A 22,444-nucleotide genomic window follows, 5' to 3' on the forward strand; every position below is an offset into this window, starting at 1 on the left:
ATTCATTTACGAATGTGATTGCACTTTAGTTTACATTTTTAAATATTCAGATATTAAAATATGAATGAGGCACAATAACATGCTTTTTTCTCAAATATATTGTTCTAATCATTTGTTTCGGATGTACTGTAATTATTTTCTGTATAAAAATTAATTTGGTGTTCAAAAAGTCTTTTTTCAAACTTGAGTTGAAAAAGAGGGGGTCGTCTTATAATCAGGGCCGTCTTATATTCGGGCCAATACGGTAATCACACTGTATATATCGTGTGCTTTTTCTGATTTGGGGAAAGAACATCCATCCTACCCAAAGTTCATCTGGTCAAGAAGAAAAGAGAAGGAAAAGAATAGAACAGAGTGCGATCAAAAATATACCACATGATGTGTATAAGTGGGTAAGACAGTGTAAAAGCTTCAGAATAACAGTGTGCTTCGTACTCTAGTCACGTTTAGTTAAATGATACTGAACTGATTTGCCAGAGCTACAGCAATAAGTAGAAAATGATCCTAGATAAACAGTGAATCGAATACAAATTGTTACAGCTGGAAAAAACTGTATCAGGTTTAAAATTGTTTAAATCACAACGAATCTTGAAAAAAAGCAGCCAATAAACATCCAAACATAAAAGGGTCCAGATATACACCCTGCCCTGCTGTTGTCACAATCCGTTGCTCAATACTGTAAAACTTTTGATGGGATACGTGTCACTGGATAATCTCACCCACATTCCCCTCAGGCCTTGATGGCAGGTCCCTGACATGGGCCCAGGCATTTAGTGTGACTCCCAAGTGTCACTGGCAGCACAGCAGGACCCTGCAAGGCTGCAGGAAGCACCATCTATCATTGTCATAAGAGCAGCCATCCACATCAGTGGGGCCTTTCTTTCAGCAGCAACGATGGCATCCATTAAGTAGTCTCTATGACCCTATATTGTGCTTGACATAATTTCCCTTTTATCTTGTTGTTTTGGTGAAGGAAATGGCATAAAAGAGGAAAATATATGTGATTACTGGAATGTCCAACTTGTCCTCATAAAATGAGGATAAAATTGGAAATAGAAATGCAAGAGAGGGCTGCAGCTTTAATTGAAATCTTTCTTTGACCATATTATGTTTCTGTCATTCGGCAGTGTAGATGCATAATGTATATTAAGCTTGAGATGCATAAGTAAGGTCAAGAATGAAGCCAGAGCGCCCCCAGATATTTGAGTGTTATATTATATTTAGTGTTAAATAGTTATTGTCTTTAAGTGGATTCATTTTCAGTGGTGGAATGTAACGAAGTAAAATTACTGCGTTACTGTACCTACATACATTTTTGTGTATCTGAGCGTATAAATGTGAATTGGTACTTTTTACTTTTACTTCACTACATTTTACAGCACATATCTGTACTTTTACTCCACTACTTTTTTGAATTGTCACCTGCGTTACATGTTACTTTAGTTGTTTTTTTTTTCTTTCATTGTGAATCGACAGTTCCATTTTCATTTGATAAGCCCTGTACAACTGTACTGTATTTGAGCACTAGAGGCAGCAACACGAGTACAAGCAAGATTAGGCAGGTGAGCAAGATATTGAACAACAGTGAGCAGTGCACCATCAGATGGGTGGGTGCTGCGCACTCTTATAAAATAGGTTGGGGTACGCACTAGACTAGAGCATGGATTATTTCAGCAAATCCCACAGGTCACAGGACGGGAATAATAATCGACGGGAGCGGGCATGAGCGGGAACACCAAAATAGATGATTATTTTCACTTACGTTAATAAACCTAGAGGACTGATACGTCCATTTTTGTAGTTTTATTTTCGTTGGCCAACATTGTCACGTCTTGCGTTTGGCACGTCAAATAACTACACATTCCAATCCCAAATTCCAATCCAAGTTTCCAACGCTTCGACTTCCAGCTGCTATATTTGTGCGGACTCAACATGGCGAACGGTGGAGGTGAAAACCCTAAAAGAAAACTACACATTAAACTCGGAATTAATGACCCATCTGTTAACTCCAAGTTAATAGAAAACCTCTTGAGAGTGAAAAGCGAAGGTGCCACTACGAAATAAGTGGCATGTAAAAAATGTGTGGCTAAAGTTGTAGTGACTCGGGAACGAGTGGTCTCAATGTGATTTTAAACTGCATTAAAGTGCATGTGACACCAGAAAGCATGTTTATTTCATATTACACACAGTATTTTATGGTGCTGAATAAAATGGACCGCTTAGATGTGTGTGAAAGCGATTTATATATTTATTCTTTTTAATTCCCACACCATGAAAATGAGTGACTTCCGGCCAGAGTCTAGAATTGCGGAAGAAGGCAGATGTGATGTCAGCAAATGAGATCATCTTCACCATGCAGCCATACTATTTTATGCAGAAGGACTGAAGATTCAGCTGATTTTGCAGAATAATTTGTTTATTTTTCGCATCACGCCAGCCCAATGTGCTTCAGGCTTTTGTTGCTACACCCGAGGAGTGGTATAAGCCTTTTTGGGTTTTCAAAAGATCCTGTTCACAGCGAAGAATGGGCAAAACAAGTCCGACAATCGAGGGACCATTTGACGGACGAGGAAGTAAGATAAGTGTTTTATATTATGTCAAATACTGGGATCATGGCACACGTTTAATAAGAAAGTGACTTGCATTTTGTGAGTGACAATGTTTGCCGTCGTGAAGCAGGTAGTGCTTGCCTTCATCGGCCGGCGGCCATGGCGTGTGACAAGCCGCCCAATGCCGGCCGATTTGTCGTTTTTGGTGGACGGAGGAGGAGCGTAAACAAAAGAGGTGGCGTTGGCGTAGCTAGGCTACATGCCAACTCGAACTGATCGGCTCTTTCAAGTCTCTTCCTTGCCTTTGGAACACGAAAAATGACACAAAACTACCCAGACTCATGTCACATACGGCAGCAGGAGCGATTGCCTTCACCGATTGGCCAGCATCCGGTAGCGAGCAAGCATCGGCGGGGCCGCGGTAGCCAGGCCGGAGGTGGGCGATTCCCCCCTCTCCCTCCTGGCGCCCGCCGTCACCCCCTCCGGTCCCACGGCCTAGCCGCCCATGCAGTCTGCTCTAGTCATCAGCCTCATGTTTGTTGTCTCTGTCACCTTTTTCTTGTTCTGAATCACCATCCTCCTCCAAATACGACTCAAACATATACCTGTATGGCTGTCTGTCCGCACTTGAACCAGAATTGCTGAAAAAAGCTTCCTCCTTCATTGGGCTCAATGCTAAATTTGCTGAAACCGCTCATTCTCTGACGTCATCACCAAGATGGAGGCACCAGAGCGCTATAATGACAGGAGGAGCTAAACTGCAGATCTAAAGACGCATTTCTCGTCATCTGCGTTTTGCCAAATTGTTGTATATAGTTGAATCATCTCAAAATATGATTTTAATTCCAATAATAATGCTATTTAATTTTTTTTTTGTCATGTGATATCCGTTTTAAATTGCGTTTCCATTGACCTTCCTAATGACCATTTTAAAGGTGTTTTGAAAAAAAAAAAAAAAACGGGAGTGGAAGTAATTATGACTGGGAGTGGGATGGGTTTGGGAGTCATTCTACAGGAGTGGGACACGATGGGATTTACTTTTTGACTCAACCTCGGGATTGGGATGGAATGGGAGTTTTTCTCTGGGAGCAGGAAGGAATGAGAGTGAAAATCACTCCCGATTCATGATCTAGTATGCACCTGATAGTTGCTTGCAATCCGCCATTAAGCTAAATTTTGAACTTGTTCAGCTTCTGTTTACAGTGCAGTCAATCTTATTGCTTGTTTTTTTTTTCCCCGTTCTGCATTTTAAAATAAAACTAAGCAGTCAATTAATTTTCTGGTTGTTCCTTTGCATGTTGGCTTTGATCACATACATCATATTTTTGCATCAGGAGAAAGTACTTTTACTTTTGACTTCATCAGTCAGACAAGTAGTCACAACAAATTTTATGCCGGCCACACATTCTCTGCAGCACAGCATGGAAGTAACATTTCAAAGTGACTCATTTATGTGACACATGTATTTCTCTTACAGAATAGCTCCAGATAACCAGTAAACCTGCTGAGCATAAGGGTGAAAAAAAATGAAAGGATTCAGAGAATATCGCTCTCTTTCGGTCTCTCTCTACATTTGGCCAGAAACTCCAATCTCGGAATGTAACAAAATTTCCCCCGTTCTACTGTCATTTCAAGTGCAGGTTTTTGTTTTTTTGTATTCTGATAAGGCTTCTGTGTTGCCACCCTTGCCTACAATCCAGAAATTTAGCAAAGACTTGAGAATAATGTCACATGTACACTATAAAAAAAAAAGATTTTTGTGGGTAGTATGCTGCGTGTTAAATTAAGAAGGCCCTATAGTAAAAATATTTTTATATTTTATTCCCGGTTCTTCGACAGCTATTCCTGATAGCTAGCTAACAATGTTCTTCAGAACGTAGCAACATTAGTTGGTAATAATGTGGCTTAATTTGAACCATTACCTTATTTTCTAATTAACTTTTCAGTTATGGAGTACAGTACATTTGGGGGGAGGGCAACTTCACAGAGGTCCGTAGAGATGGTCACAAAGCACCTATAGCAATATACAAAGTGTCATCCTTTTTTCTTTCTTTCTTTTTTTTTTTATTTTTTTTTTACTTCCGATTGTCCGCTTTTGCAGTCGTGCTGTGGCTTCTCACAGTTGTACTTGCAATTGGGGTTCGTACTTTTGCCAATTTGCAATTGCGCTTGAGGAATTGGGGATCGTGTTGTGGCAGTTTTCATTCATGCATTTTTCTTTTGCATTGGTGTTGTGAGCCATTTGCATTCGTGTTGTGGCAATTGGGCTTCGTATTTTTACCAACTTGCTGTCATGCTGAGGCTTCTTGCAGTGGTGCTGCGCCTTCTTGCATTTGTGTTGCGAGCCATTTGCAATTGTGTTGTTGCAATTGGGGTTCGTGATTTTGCCAACTTGCAGTCGTGTTTTGGCAAGTGGGAGTCATGTTGTGCCAGCTTGCATTTGTGCATTTTTTCTTTTCAAAATCGTTTGCAATTGGCGTTAGTGCTTTTTTCTATTTGCAAAGTGTTTGGACTGTCTTTCATTTACATTTTTTTCTTAAATATACACACTAATTTCATGAAACTATTTTGCACTTTAGTTTAGCATGCTACAACATAGGGCTCCTGTGGGTCTCAAACATCTATGGTACAGCATTTTTGCCTTATTTGTATCTCGCACTCAAAGATGCTTGATGCACTCGTGTTGTTAATTGATCAGTTAAATCTGTTCTTAAACTAATGTTGCTTGCATATTTTATTTTGGACTGATGCCCTCGTGTTCCTCACTCATCAGTTAATACGGAAATCAGACTTTGAGGAAAAAGTGTTTGCTTTTAATTTATTTTGGGCAGACAATTTTGTAAAATGCTACATTTAATTAGCTATTTTTCAATAAAAATCAGTTGACAATCAAATGTTTATGTGCACTGACTGGGTAAAACACGTTATCTACAGTGGTAATAATTAATCCCTTCAGTCACGCAAATTTAAGTTTTACTCTACTCAAATACCGGAACAAAGTGCAATTTTTCTGGTCGGGCATATTTTATGCTTTTATTGGTTATTTTTAATGTTAATTTTACATTGCTTTTGATGAGAAATCAGCACTTACGTTTGCCTTTTTGAAGTTGCGTTTTGTCTCGGCTGTTTTTAAAGCGCCAAAAATAGCAATATAGGTGTTTTAAACCTCATGATTTTGATGGGTAAAGTTTCATCCAATCATCTCCCAGAAATGACAATGGCAACTAAATTCAGTGTATTCATTGATTTAGATGTCCTTCAGCAGCATGCTCAAGTCTGAAGGTGTTAAGTTGATATTTAAATTATATTTATTAAAAAACATTCTGTAAAATATACTATAAAAATACAATACAATCATGAGTAAATAATACTCAATTGTATTAGACATTAAGTGACATACCATAATTTTCAGACTATAAGCCGCTACTTTTTTCCTTCATTTAGAATCCTTCGGTTTATACTCCAGTGCGGCTTATTTATTGATTCATTTGGGTTAATATGGAACCATTTATTTGACAACGGCGTTATAAGACTGTCATAAGAACGTCATAATTAGGACATGACACGGTCATTTGCATTACTGAATACCTTTGACAGATGTCAGTTAGTGTCATCCGGCAAATTATGTCATGAATTCCGTTTATGTCCAGCTCGGATCTTTTACATCCATTCAAGAGTGAGATCATTTGCCGACACTAAATGATATCTGTCGTAAGCATTTAATAATGCTCATGACAGTGTCATGTCATAATTATGATTGTCTGATGACAGTCTTATGCTGTCACAGTCAAATAGAGTGTTACCAATTACCATAACTAGTAATTAGCGAAACAACTGGAACAATAACTGAAGAAATATTTAGCACAGAACATGAATTTTGATTGTTATTACATCTGTAGTGCTGCAATGCATGCTAGGACGCATGTTAGACGACAACAGTGTTGACAGCAGGTGTTAGCAGAGGTTGACGGTCTCTCCCAAGGGAGCAGTGATGGCCAAATGAAGCTTCTTGAAGCTTTGCAGCCATTTGTTTCAAAGCTTTATGGTGGTTCGTTTGCTCATATGACAGTCATATGATGCCACTGTCAAATAAAGTGTTACCGGTTCATATCTTTTGGTGTTAATATCCCATAATATAGCGAGGACAGCTGCGGCTTATAGTCCAGTGCGGCTTATCGGTGAATAAATGCAGTTTTCGTGTCAAATTTGTTGGGTGGCGGCTTATAGTCAGGTGCACCTTATAGTGCGAAAATTACGATAATCTGTCAAAGGTTCAGTAAATCTTACCCAAATTATTTGAGTGTATCATTAGGTAATTTTTATTCAATAAAATTGACTAAACTTTACACTATCAAACTGAGTGTAAATTGTTACCTCAATTTTATCGAGTAAATTATATAGGTTGTTTTTTTTATAGTGTCCTCATTTCCTTTCAAAGTCCCTGTGGTCTTTACAATGCTACTGTCGGCATCTAGACAACCATCCAGGGAGGCTCCTGACCAGCTCGGCTCTTCATCAAGTTTGAAAGGGTAATATCAGTTGTTGTGCCATGTTTTTGCTACTTGATGACTGTCTTTTCAGTGTTCCTTTTGCGGGCCACACAAAATGATGTGACTGGCCATTTCTGGCCCACGGGCCTTGAGGTTAACACCCATGCCCTACAGCTTAAACTAAAATAACCTCAGCATCTACTGCATGCCTAATATATTGTACATGATGTAAAACTGCACACGCTGCAGCATGAAGAGACCAACAAAGAGAACCTTGGGCTTTATTGTCTGGTCCAAATCATGAAAAAAGGATGTTAACACATTCAGTTTGATGGGTCTTGCCCACTGAGCTGGAGCTGTGGCCAATTGCTCTGCAAAGATGAGCTCCAGCTGCACACATCTGGAATAAACCACCAGCTCGTCTCAAGAGGAGCTCAGTCGGGGGCCTGCAGCCATGTTTCAGCTGACCCATATCAAGACAGCTTACAACCAGGATCATGCATCATTTTTTGTGGTTGTCCAAGCACCAAATGGACAATGTCATTATGTTTGCAAGTGAGCCACATAGATGCATCAATGTCCCCACATTTCATGTTGTTTAATGATGGCTAAGTTTTACAATGTGTTTGTATGAATAGTTCTTGCGATTAATATTTTGCTTGACATATTTGTGGTTTAAAATACCTCCAAAAAATTGATAATCTACATTCGACAACATTAATGTAGATGAATTGCACACGTCCATTCTAAGTATGCGCGTGCATGCAGAAGACAGATGTTCCGCCCCAAGCTGCAGAACAGCTTGGCCTTTTCCAAGCAGTCACTGTGAGGGGCTTTGTTGAACGGCAGAGCAAGAAAACATCCTGCAGCATAACAGCCACAAACAGGATTGATGTCCACAACCAGGACGCTTGACTTTATCCAGTCGAGCTTGAGAGGGATCATTCAGCATCATTGAGCTGCACTGAGATTTTGATGGAAGTGTTTTTCCCACAATCTTTTCTTTAACTCCAACCAGCCTTTATCAATCCCAAGTCTGAAGTCTAGACCACGTATTGTGGATAAAGTTTGTATTTTTCCCTTAGAAATGAGTCATTCACACTCCCTTTTGTAATTGTGTGAGAAACTTTTGACAACAACATGCTTAACACCCAGAATAATAATCGGGATGAACAATAATTGGAATGAAGCTTAGGTTTTTATGCTATTCTGGAATAGGCCAAATCAAAGCTTATGTACTACACTCAGGGCTGTCAACAGACTTGCAGGAGCCCGGGGACAAGAGACCATTATAGGGCCCCTCCACCCCACACACCCCTGCCACCGGCTTGTCACGACTACATACCCAGTACTTTTAATGCTTTGCAAGCACTGACAGTGTAAATTTTCAAATTATTTAATTTGAGATGGACATTTAAATTTTACAGACTGTAATGTGATGTGACACAATATACACAATTTCCATCTATTGTCCCATGTAGGCTACAATACAATACAACTGAGAGTGCTATGCCTGCCTGCTAAGCAACAAAACAGTATAAATAAACATCCTGTGCATGCCCCCTCCACATCCCTGGGGGTATCAAGCCCTCAAACAGTGATGCGCCTAGATTTTTTTGACAGCAAAGTCATTTATAACATCAGTGAAATCCACTTTTTGAGCAAGCTCAAGCTAGACTGTTAAGCCTGCCCTTTGATATGGTGGAGCGTAGGTAATTTTTTTATTATTTCATTTTACTGAAGGCTCGTTCTCCTCCAGCTACAGTCACTAGCAATAAGGGGTTATATTGCTGCCTCTATTCTGAGCGAGCAAAAATGGATTTTGAGCACACCTCCTGATCTTGCTAAATTTAATGACTCCTGCGCTCGTCAGTTTTTTTTTTTTCTCTGCGCGCTCAGTTGAGCACACGGTACTAACGTGTCAACGAAGCCAAACAATCGGAGAGCTAGCGGAGGGCAAACAGCCAACCCGTGTATTTCAGCTAGTTTAACCTTGAGTGCGCCAGAACGGGGTCAAACCATTCTCTGCTAAGACAAAGGGGGTGGTGTGGGGGGAAATATATATTTAAAATATTTAATATGTTAAGGTTTTTAAGTATGTAACGAGTAGAACATAATATTTAATCAGACAATGATTTAAATAAAAATGAAATATGTGAATGTAAAGTAAAATAAATTTAGGGTCATTCAGGGGCCCCTATGGTCCTAAGGCCTGGGAACACATACCCGGTTGAACCCCCCCCACCCCCACCTGTCGACCGGCTTGACTACACTTGCGCCTAATACCCATGATCTAATCTATCTTGAATAAAGCTATCTTGCATTGCAATATTATACATTATACGTATATACAGTTTCACAATTGAATCTATAATGGTGTAGTATAATTTAAAAAAAAGTAAATTGAAATACAAATATCAAATGTATCGTACAGTGTAAGAAAAATATATACTTTAATGAAAAATTGTATTTTATTTTTTGTGGAATAAACAATTGTTAACAGATCAAGTACATTGGCAGTAGTATTTCCAGTGAATTTATGTGTATATTACACTTCACTGTACTGCAGAATAAACATTTTATGTGTTATGAAGAATGTTTCACTTCATTTCATGATCATCAACCATTATTTGTATTCATGCAGGGAGATTTTTTTTCATTCTGCTACACTGAAAAAATGATGAGGAGGCAGTCCATGTTGGGAGGATTTGGCGCCATAAAATAGCATCATAATTCCTAGTATCCACTCGTAATATACTGCAGCCATGGGACATATTGTGCCTCATGAGTTGGTTATTCATCCCTTGTAAGTGCCAGAATCAAACAATATACCACTCAAGTCTGCAAATTGAATGGCGGTTTATTATTATCGACTGAAATCCATTTGAAATGTTATTTTCATCTTACTTGATTATATAGGGGATGTTTATACATTAGCCTTGTGCTTGATAAGAGTATGAACTTTGGTGGATATAGCGAGATAGGACTTTTTACTTTCACTTTGTTCAAATGCGGCAGACAGTAGGCGTGTTGTGTTACACAAGTTGATGGAATTAATGATTAGAAACCTGACGAAGTTGGCGATTTCTTTGGCAATGTTACCACAATATAAATTGTCACCCTAACTTATAAAAACTGGCTAACGGAGGTCGGAAGAGGACCGTCGAGAGTAGACATTTTACGGCCGTATTATCAAGCCAGTACTTTTTTCATTTTTTTTTCACCACCAGCACTAATATTCTTGGAACCCATGATGATTTCTCTCACAAGGAAATCCGCCGTGCGTCTTGCAGGAAAATAAAGAAACTGCTGCCCTGTTATAAATTGACGTATTTGGAGATGTCGTCGGATGGAGAAACAAATGGCGAGTCAAATTTTATGTCGGATGTCGAGGTGCCACTGTATATACAGTGGGGCAAATAAGTATTTAGTCAACCACTAATTGTGCAAGTTCTCCCACTTGAATATATTAGAGAGGCCTGTAATTGTCAACATGGGTAAACCTCAACCATGAGGGACAGAATGTGGAAAAAAAAAACAGAAAATCACATTGTTTGATTTTTAAAGAATTTATTTGCAAATCATGGTGGAAAATAAGTGTTTGATCAATACCAAAAGTTTATCTCAATATTTTGTTATGTACCCTTTGTTGGCAATAACAGAGGCCAAACGTTTTCTGTAACTCTTCACAAGCTTTTCACACACTGTTGCTGGTATTTTGGCTAATTCCTCCATGTAGATCTCCTCTGGAGCAGTGATGTTTTGGGGCTGTCGTTGGGCAACACGGACTTTCAACTCCTTCCTCACCCTGTGGCGTCAAAATGATAACAAGAACGGTGAACAAAAATCCCAGAAACACACAGGGGGACCTAGTGAATGACCTACAGAGAGCTGGGACCACAGTAACAAAGGCGACTATCAGTAACACAATGCGCCGCATAGGACTCAAATCCTGCACCGCCAGACGTGTCCCCCTGCTGAAGAAAGTACACGTCCAGGCCTGTCTGCGGTTCGCTAGAGAGCATTTGGATGATCCAGAAGAGGACTGGGAGAATGTGTTATGGTCAGATGAAACCAAAATAGAACTTTTTGGTAGAAACACAGGTTCTTGTGTTTGGAGGAAAAAGAATACTGAATTGCACCATACCCGCTGTGAAGCATGGGGGTGCAAACATCATGCTTTGGATCTGCATGGACGAATGGGCCAAAATACCAGCGACAGTGTGTGAAAAGCTTGTGAAAAGTTACAGAAAAGGTTTGGCCTCCGTTCTTGCCAACAAAGTGTACATAACAAAGTATTGAGATGAACTTTTGGTATTGACCAAATACTTATTTTCCACCATGATTTGCAAATAAATTATTTAGAAATCAAACAATGTGATTTTCTGTTTTTTTTTTTTTTTCCACATTCTGTCCCTCATGGTTGAGGTTTACCCATGTTGACAATTACAGGCCTCTCTAATATTTTCAAGTGGGAGAACTTGCACAATTAGCGGTTGACTAAACACTTATTTTACTTATTTGCCCCACTGTATGTGTATATATATATATATATATATATATATATTAAGGCTGGGACTTTAACGCATTAATTTCGATTAATTAATTATAAAGCTTTTAACGCGTTAGAAATTTTAACGCAATTAATTGTTTCAGTTCCATTTGTCCGCATGCGGAACCTTCCTAATCATGTGTTTCTGGTACGCCGGTAAATCTGACGCACACAAACAAACGCTAACAGCAGCAGTGATGGGAGGCGACATTTTATTTGGACAGTTAGGGGCTAGTTTTCCCCTATAAAACGCATCCTAATGGGACAACGGACAAGAGCATTGTTTTGTGCAAGCTGCCGACGCGGCCGCGCGCCTTCCTCGTCCCCCTCTTCCCGCCCGCCCTTTAACCAGGGCGCGGCGGCGGCGAGGGTCCCGGCGCGGTCGGCTTGGCGGTCACGGTTGCACCCGGCGGGCTGCCTCGGCCGGCGCTTGTGCAAGCTGCTATTCGATGACGAAAAGCAGACCAAAGAAGACCGATTGAAGTCTGTCGAGTATGTTGGTTTGACACGGGACCACTGGACTTTCTTGAGCAATTCTAACTATCTCGGAGTGACCGCACATACAATACAAGTCGTCAACAATGAATGGCATTTGGCGTCTTTCGTCCTGACTGTGCAAAAAGCCAACGACAGACGCTAAACAGTAAACTGTGCAGACCAGTTTTTTTCCGGTAGCTGAGTCCTGGGAGATTGAATGAAAAGTCACAACAATTGGTACGGATTGTTGAATAACTTAATGTTGAAGTGTTGCACTTTGTTATTTTCTTGCAGTTTAATTATCAGTGTTTACATTTCACTATTTGAAAGAAAATATTTGGCAATATTTTATGCCTCATAGTTTTATCTTGTAACTACTGAAAAGTAGTTATGTATACAGTTAAAAAACAGTAACTATCTAAAGAAAAATGTTTTCAAAGAACATAAATAATCCGGGTGCCTGAAACACTTTAAACCTGAATAGCTGTATTAGCACTTTGACCAATTGTATGCTGATGACATTACATATTAACAGTAATAAATTTGTTAAGCTCAAAAAGGCTTTTTTATTGAGAACATGATTTGTTTTGTCAATATATGGTTTTCAATTAGAATGCGATTAATTTCGATTAATTAATTACAGACCCTGTAATTAACTCGATTAAAAATTTTAATCGAGTCCCACCACTAATATACTGTATATATATATATATATATATATATATATATATATATATACTGTATATTTTCCAATTGGCAGTGTATCAAATACTTATTCTCATCACTGTGTGTATATATATATTACATACATACATACATACAGTATTTGAGTTGTTACAGTACATACATACAGTATTTGATACACTGCCAATGGGAAAACCCATTGACAGTGTATCAAATACTTGTTCTCCCCCCACTGTGTGTATATTATATACAGTGCCTTGCAAAAGTATTCGGCCCCCTTGAACCTTGCAACCTTTCGCCACATTTCAGGCTTCAAACATAAAGATATAAAATTTTAATTTTTTGTCAAGAATCAACAACAAGTGGGACACAATCGTGAAGTGGAACAACATTTATTGAATAATTTAAACTTTTTTAACAAATAAAAAACTGAAAAGTGCGCCGTGCAATATTATTCGGCCCCCTTGCGTTAATACTTTGTAGCGCCACCTTTTGCTCCAATTACAGCTGCAAGTCGCTTGGGGTATGTTTCTATCAGTTTTGCACATCGAGAGACTGACATTCTTGCCCATTCTTCCTTGCAAAACAGCTCGAGCTCAGTGAGGTTGGATGGAGAATGTTTGTGAACAGCAGTCTTCAGCTCTTTCCACAGATTCTCGATTGGATTCAGGTCTGGACTTTGACTTGGCCATTCAAACACCTGGATACGTTTATTTTTGAACCATTCCATTGTAGATTTGGCTTTATGTTTTGGATCATTGTCCTGTTGGAAGATAAATCTCCGTCCCAGTCTCAGGTCTTGTGCAGATACCAACAGGTTTTCTTCCAGAATGTTCCTGTATTTGGCTGCATCCATCTTCCCGTCAATTTTAACCATCTTCCCTGTCCCTGCTGAAGAAAAGCAGGCCCAAACCATGATGCTGCCAACACCATGTTTGACAGTGGGGATGGTGTGTTCAGGGTGATGAGCTGTGTTGCTTTTACGCCAAACATATCGTTTTGCATTGTGGCCAAAAAGTTCAATTTTGGTTTCATCTGACCAGAGCACCTTCTTCCACATGTTTTTTGTGTCTCCCAGGTGGCTTGTGGCAAACTTTAAACGAGACTTTTTATGGATACCTTTGAGAAATGGCTTTCTTCTTGCCACTCTTCCATAAAGGCCAAATTTGTGCAGTGTACGACTGATTGTGGTCCTATGGACAGACTCTCCCACCTCAGCTGTAGATCTCTGCAGTTCATCCAGAATGATCATGGGCCTCTTGGCTGCATCTCTGATCAGTTTTCTCCTTGTTTGAGAAGAAAGTTTGGAAGGACGGCCGGGTCTTGGTAGATTTGCAGTGGTCTGATGCTCCTTCCATTTCAATACGATGGCTTGCACAGTGCTCCTTGACATGTTTAAAGCTTGGGAAATCTTTTTGTATCCAAATCCGGCTTTAAACTTCTCCACAACAGTATCTCGGACCTGCCTGGTGTGTTCCTTGGTTTTCATAATGCTTTCTGCACTTTAAACAGAACCCTGAGACTATCACAGAGCAGGTGCATTTATACGAAGACTTGATTACACACAGGTGGATTCTATTTATCATAATCGGTCATTTAGGACAACATTGGATCATTCAGAGATCCTCACTGAACTTCTGGAGTGAGTTTGCTGCACTGAAAGTAAAGGGGCCGAATAATATTGCACGCCCCACTTTTCAGTTTTTTATTTGTTAAAAAAGTTTAAATTATCCAATTAATGTTGTTCCACTTCACGATTGTGTCCCACTTGTTGTTGATTCTTGACAAAAAAATTAAATTTCATATCTTTATGTTTGAAGCCTGAAATGTGGCGAAAGGTTGCAAGATTCAAGGGGGCCGAATACTTTTGCAAGGCACTGTATATATATATATATATATATATATATATATATATATATATATATATATATATATATATAACGTTATATTAAAAACAGAGGGCGACATTACGCCACATAACATATGCAAGTCACACCCAAGCGCCAGCAGAGGGCGGAAAAACTCCATAAAACACAATTAACAAGTTGGCCTTTCACTGTACTGACATTTAAATCTGTCTGAGCGGGCCTAGTGCGTTAATTGCGTCAAATATTTTAACGTGATTAATTAAAAAAATTAATTAACGCCCGTTAACGCGATAATTTTGACAGCCCTAGTATATATATGTGTAAAAATAAAAATGCTGCTGATTGACTTTTTTTTTCTTGTGGGCAAAGTGCTGATATAAATTGTGTCAATGACTATTTTCTTTAAGCAAACTGAACAACAAAATCGAACAACGAGAAGGCAGACTGTAATGAATATGTTTTCTTCATCAAAAAGACGTTTATATATACAATCCAAATCCAATTTCAAAGCACACTCCACAGATAGCAAAATATAACTGGAGCGGACATGGGCAGATGTACTGCACATTTCGGCCTAACTTCGTAAAACGGATCTGCCCCAGTGTCTTTTTAAACAATGGCCCAAACTTAGTAAGGAGTCACTTGCTCGATCAGCAACTAGTTTTGCGCCAGAACTGGTCCAAAGTAGCACACACGGTATTAATGTATGGCCCGGATATGGCACACGTTACCCAATCTGGGCCGGATTTGTTTCAAAACCGTTTTCAGTATTAAATTTGGAGTTCATTTTATTCAATGTATCATACTGTAATGTGTTTATATTGCAAATGAGTTTTTATGTGTGGTTTCTTTAGAAAAAGAAATGAGACAACTTTACAATCTAACAATAGCTCAAGTGCTAACATGCTTCTCCAAAACACCAAACAAATGGACACTTAAGACACGGATTAGCATAATTGCTTAGCACTCTGTGCTAAGTAGTAACGTCTCTTCAACAAAGAATACAAACAATACAATTGGCTTCGTTTACTCACCTCTGACAGAGGCACACTGGATCTAACAACACAAAAGACAATCTAACTATTGACACTTCGTAATATCACTGTATCAGGAATCCAACCTGAGTGTTACAGTGAACTCTCTCTCTTGCTCAAATCAATGCGCGCAGCCTCCCATTGCACACAAACAAGGACACAAACGGGACTGCTCATAGCTGCGGGCAAAAATCGATTAGTTGTCAACAAATATATTAATCGATTCGTTGTTGCAAACTTAATATATGTTTTGTATACAGTATGATTGACATGCTTTGTTAGAAAAATGCTGTGTTCCAAATAGAATAAAATAGAATAGATTTTGTTATTTTATTTATTATTTATTTGATAGGGACAATGCACATTGATGATCATAGTGTGCCGCGAGAGATTATCCAATATCGCAATTTTTTTTTTTTTTTTTTTACATCGTCGGGCAGAGTTGCAGTAGGAAGGACGGAGCAGGTAGAACATTCTCGGTCGTGTGCAGATGAGCAAAGTATTGCTCTTGTTGCGTTCATAAACTGCTTAGATTTCTAGCGGTCAGCCACCTTGCTGTCCATGACAATGTGGAACCCAGCACGTCTACTGTACATCATTTGATTACTTGTCAAGTGTCGATACACACGAAAGTGTCCTTTCTATTTTCTCCATATGTGACGACCGTCAGTCCTCCCCCTGTGTTTTATTCCAACACAGTGTCAAGGACAGCAAGGTGGCTGATGGCTAGAAATCGAGCAGTACTTGAACGCGACACAAGCCAACAGGTCCATGGTGCCAAGCAAGCTTAAACATCAAATCCAAACGAAACACTATGGACTATTTTGTTCGCCTTTGTGAAAACACAGAGAAACAGGCAACTTTTTGGAGAAAAACTACAACGGTAAATGAGAAAGCCCTTCAGAGACAGTTAGCTTGTTGCTGAACTTGTTGCTAAATCCAAAAAGTCCCACACTGTGGCAGGGACATTAATATGACATGTCGGCAAAGTCATTGTCAGCGAGATGCTCGGCCCAAATGCGGTTAAAGACATTGCTAAAATCTGAAGTTACTTGTCTGACAATAAATTCAATGCAATAAAAAATAAAAAAGAGAGAGACTGGGAGCTGTTGAGTAAGATTCCTGCCAGGATATCAGCTTTGTATTCATTTAGACAGGCTTAACTTTCACACCGAGTAAGTATAAATACTGAGAAATTATTTTATAATCAAACATACTCTACAGAAAATAATTTTGGAACATTTTTTGTTTGTGGTGTACCGCGAGATTTTTTCCAATGTTAAAATGTGCCGTGACTCAGAAAAGGTTGAAAAACACTGTATTAGACACATCTAAAAGAAGTAAATCAAAAAAGACAAAAAGAGCAAGAAATTACAACAGCACAGTACAGTAGGTTACTACGAATTTAAAAGTCAGTGGTTTACTTTCAACCACTGCTTGAGCTGAGTTTAGAAGATTCGTATTGTGGGACTCTCCCTGATAGCGAGTGGTAAACTGTTCAAGATCTTACTGGCCTTTACAGAGAGAGAATTTTGACCAAAGGCTGTTTTTCTGACCACACAGGACCTCATTAAAATGAGCAGAGCCATGGCTTTCTTGTGCAACAATGTAAAATACAACCACTTGGGAGGTGGACTATACTACTTGCTGTCGTACAGTGTCGCTGTTTACTTCCTGAAATGCTCTTATGTCAGTACTTTCAGTTTTGGACATGCTGGCCAGCAGTGCTGTGCATTACGCGTTCAATGAACGATCGTTCATTAACATGTTCCTATTTTGGGCGAAAGCGAATTTAATGCATCATATTTCTGTCTCATGAATGTTCCTGTGAATGTGGTCATTCTAGCGGTTGTGAGCGGCGTTCATAACCTCGTTCGTTCAAAATAGCCTTTCTGACATAACTGCAGATAAGCCATAGGCTAAAAACTGTAAAATACAATAACGTCATCTCATAATCTCTCACTGAATTTTTAGGTTTCTAATGGATTTTAAAAGCTTACAACTGAAAAAACTCTTTTTTGTCATAGTTTACATGGGCAATAATACAAGATGTTATTGATTCTGCAGTGAGGGCCATTCTGTTCAAGGTAAGTCTGGAGGGCTCAAATCTTATCTAATTTAACTGGATCTTTGATATATTCCTGATAAATGGCAATATTTTTTTCATTTTATTACCTTCTTTGAGGGGATCAATTACATTGGTTATCAACTCCTCTTCCTCTGAATCCATGTCCCCTCTTTCTGGAGACTCCTCGTCAGACTCAGCATAATTTACTGCTTGTGCTCACCTCCTACGGACTGGATGGTCTTTTCCTGGTGTTCCACACCTTCTTCTACACCTGCCTTGCCATTGTGATGCCATATTTCCAATATAATTGTGATCAAAATTGATTATTCCAGCAGAGAGAACTGACACGAACTTCGACTGAATTTTTTTCAGTCGCCTCGGGAAAACTCATTTAGTTATGGCGCAACAGTGCTGCCATCTGTTGTTGAAATGAAAGCGATACTATTTGTCTATGTACTGGCCAAAAAATGACGTCTTTATGACGAGTACAACAGATGTTATGGTCCACAGAAATCAAGGTGACCCCGGCGTCGCTGATTGTACAGTTTGGAGTGCATAGGGTTAAAATCAGAAAACTACCCAACCTGTGTTGTTTAGCAAATACGGCAGCATGGACAGAGAAGACGACAGCTCTCGTAACCCAGTGTTCTGTCAGATTTTGCTCTCGAAGCTTTTACGGCATGGTAAATAAGCATTCTTTTACATTTAGTTGGACTCTCAATATTATCCAAAGGTGCTAAATAAACAAGTTACATCATAAACATACAGTGGGGAGAACAAGTATTTGATACACAGTCAATGGGAAAACCCATTGGCAGTGTATCAAATACTTGTTCTCCCCACTGTACATCTGCAACATGAGAAAGAGAGAGCAGTGTGGAGTTGAGTTGAGCACAGCCACATTGCAGGATGTGTGTGAAGAGAACTTTCTTCTTGTGCGTCCATGACCAGACAAAGGTACATATTCCTTTCTTTATAGAAAGATTTTGGTGTTTACTTTGGAATTGCCGCATTCACAGCCATTTGTAAAATTACGCGCCTGGGTGGAATCGCGAAGGTGAAAAATCTGACAGAACACCGGCCCAGTAGCAACATTTAAATGAGTTTTACGAACGTGTCAGTACTGACGCGGATTTGAAATTGAATATGAAGATGAAGAACAGTTTCAGTCTTTAAGTGGATAAACTAATTGCTGTGTGTGGTTCGGCATTGACTCTGTCAATAATAGCTTGCAGCAAGTACCATTGAACCATGAACTCTAGTTCAAAATGTTGAATTATAAACTATGAACTGAAAAATTCATTTGAAAATTTGTGAACTGCAATTTGAACTAGTTCATGTAGAAAATGAAGTATCCCAACACTGGTGGCTGGCCTCTTTGCACTTTATTGCTGGACTGTTTCACATTTGGCTGCCGCTCATGTGAAAAGGCCCCAATACACTTCTCACATGATGATAAAGGGAAAATGATGGATTACAGTAAACACATAAGAAACATTACAAAAAGTTAGTGTTAGTATTGTTAGTTCAAACTGTACAAATAAAAGTGACCCTATTTTTTAAACTCATAGATTTGTACCTTTAAACAATCATAATAAGGGAAAAGATATGCAATAGTTCCAACATGTTCAAAAAAATCATACACATTTCAGTTGATTAATGTAATTTTCGGACTAAAAGACACCTAATCATAAGCCACTACCTACAAAATTTGACACAAAAACGGCATTTGTTTATAGATAAGCCGCACTGGACTATACGCTGCAGCTGTCCGCACTGTATTATGGGATATTAACACCAAAATATCTTAACAAGTACTTTATTTGACAGCTGCATCATTTGACTGTAATCAGACCAAATGAACCACCATGAAGCTTTGGACCAAATGGCTGCAAAGCTTCATTGCTTCAAGAAGCTTCATTTGGCCATCACTGTTCCCTTGGGGTAGACAGCCAACCTCTGCTGCTAACTGCTGTAAACACTGTTGTTGTTCAACATGCCTCATAGCATGCATTGCAGCACTACAGATGTAAGTAACAATCAAAATTCATGTTCTGTGCTAATTATTTCTTCTTCTTGCTAGTTATGGTATTTGGCAACACTTTATTTGACAGTGGTGCCATAAGACTGTCGTATGACAATCATAATTTTGACATGACACTGTCATGAGCATTAATGAATGCTTATAAGAGATGTCATTTAGTGCTATCCGGCAAATTATCTCACTTTTGAATGGCTGTAAAAGATCCAAGCTGGATATAAATGGAGTTAGTGACATAATTTGCCGGATCACACCTACTAACATCTGTCATAACCATTCAGTAATGCCCATGATAGGGTCATGTCAGAATTATGATGGTCTTATGACAGTCTTATGTTGCCGCAGTCCAATAAAGTGTTACCTAGAAACCCAAATAAATAAACAAATAAGCCACACTGGAATATAAGCCGCAGGATTCAAAATGAAGGAAAAAAGTAACGTTTTATAGTCCGACGCTTACTGTAAATTCTACAGTCCGTAGATGCAAGTGTGAGAGGCCGATTGGTGTTTGTGCCCTGTCCAGCTGGCAACCGGTCCAGGGTGTGCCCTGCCTGCTGCCCATAGTAAGATGGGATAGGCTCCAGCAACTTTGCAACTCTCGTGAGGGTAAGTGGTATCGATTGATTTCTGTTTTAATATCAATCTCTGCAAAACTATGTATATTTTATGGGACAGCAAAAGAAAGGCTTGGCAGCTGCCCTATTTGATTGTCATCTTTCTATGCCACATTATATGCAGCCTCAGTCAAACAAACCACTCAGCCAATGTGTCAATGGAAAAAAAGTGAAAATAAGCTTGTGGTATACTTTGTGAGTATCAGCAGCAGACAGCCCAGATTCTGAAATCTTCCACTGATGACTTATCTGAAGCTGTTTGTTACTCAAGACCTGCCTTATTTGAGATGCATTTCCTCCTTTCACATGAGGCTTGACGTGCAGATTTCCATAGAGTAGGCATAAAAATATTGTATGTAATGTTTTCAGCAACATTTATGTCCTGTTAGTCAATAAGTAGATTACCCGTATTTGCTTTTAGGAAGCAACATTTTAACTTAAAAGCTTGTATTATTTAATGGAATTGTCTGATTTTCAACCTCCTCATACCAACAGGTAAACATCAAGCAATCCTGAAAAAAAAGAGCACAATAAAACTATGGCGAGTTGTATGTTTCAGATCCATTGCTACAAGGTTAATAAAAAATTAACACAAGCTCCATTAAATGCAAAAGGAATGCTTTGGAAATACAGTACCTGTCTGCATACAAATAGAAAAGTATACCCTACATTAATATATATTGAAAGTAGCTTAGACCACATTAATATAAATTGATCTTCGCTAAAGATCAATCTTACTTGTCAAACGTCATTAATGTAACCTGACTTTATGTACATTGCATCCTATTCGGTGGTTTTAAGTTAAATCTGATACAGCTCTTATAGTGATTGCAATTTTGTGCCCCCGCTTTGTTTAAAAGGTATGGTCTCATTTAGAATAGGGCATGCATCGCCCTGGATAGCCACGAAGGGGACGGAATTGGATTTTAAAATTCTGTCCTATTCACTGCATACAGTCATTAAATGAAATTTCTGTGAAAAATGACAGGCTGCCATTCACTGCTGATGCAATCTTGCAGGCACAGTTTCACATTTATTCCACCAACTGAAAACAAAGGTAATATTTTTTACAATCATTTGCTTTGACTGCAGGGGTGGGCAACCCAAAATGTTGAAAGAGCCATAAAGGACCAATAAAACAAATTTATCTGGAGCCGCAAAAAATTAAAAACCTTATATAAGCCTTATAATGAAGGCAACGCATGCTGTATGTATCTGTATTAGATATACAGTATTAGCCTATTATGAAATGACTAAGTTGGCTACAAATACATGATGAGCCTTCATGAATAAATGTTTATTTTCCCTGCAGTGCCTCCTATAAAGAATGACGCACCACGTGACTACTCTGTTGTACGATGGCGCATCAAGTTTACCTTCATTACAATACTAATGAATGGAAAGAATGTTTGTGTCATGTTTTTCCTCATACAGAAACCAAATTAAAACAAAAATATATTTCCCTCCCCCAACTTTTTGCCTTCTCAAACATTTTTGTAAGTGCCCCAAGGAGCCACTAGGGCAGCGTTAAAGAGCCGCATGTGGTTCCCGAGCTGCAGGTTGCTGACCCCTGGTTTAGAGGAGTAGATAAAGTCCAGTTACGAAAGCCAGCTGTGCGATTATTTACGATTATTATCCATTTATGTTTATATATGTATCAGTCAAGATCATTTAAAAGAGTAAAGGGTGTCATCAGAGGTTAATGCTTTCAAATGGGGCCAGTCATTCAGAATGTAGAAAACATTCATGCTTATAAACTATGGAGGACCAAATGGGACAAAATGAAATATATAAACAAATATTTAAATAAACACTTTATTGTGTCATAAATTAATTAAAATATGAATATATAAAAGCATCATTAAATGTTTCATTAATTCATTAAATATTAGTCCATTTAATCTAAAAAAAAAAAAAAGTCATAAAATGCACAATTATTTCATTATTTAATTATTTGATGGACATGTGTTGCAGCACCTCATGAATTTTATCTGTCAAACTCACCCATCAAAGTCAGTGGGCAGTACTAACACCTGATTGGTTACCGTGCCAAGACGGGTCGATTTG

The sequence above is a fragment of the Corythoichthys intestinalis genome, chromosome 10 (assembly GCF_030265065.1).
Source record: "Corythoichthys intestinalis isolate RoL2023-P3 chromosome 10, ASM3026506v1, whole genome shotgun sequence".
Lineage (NCBI taxonomy): Eukaryota > Metazoa > Chordata > Actinopteri > Syngnathiformes > Syngnathidae > Corythoichthys > Corythoichthys intestinalis.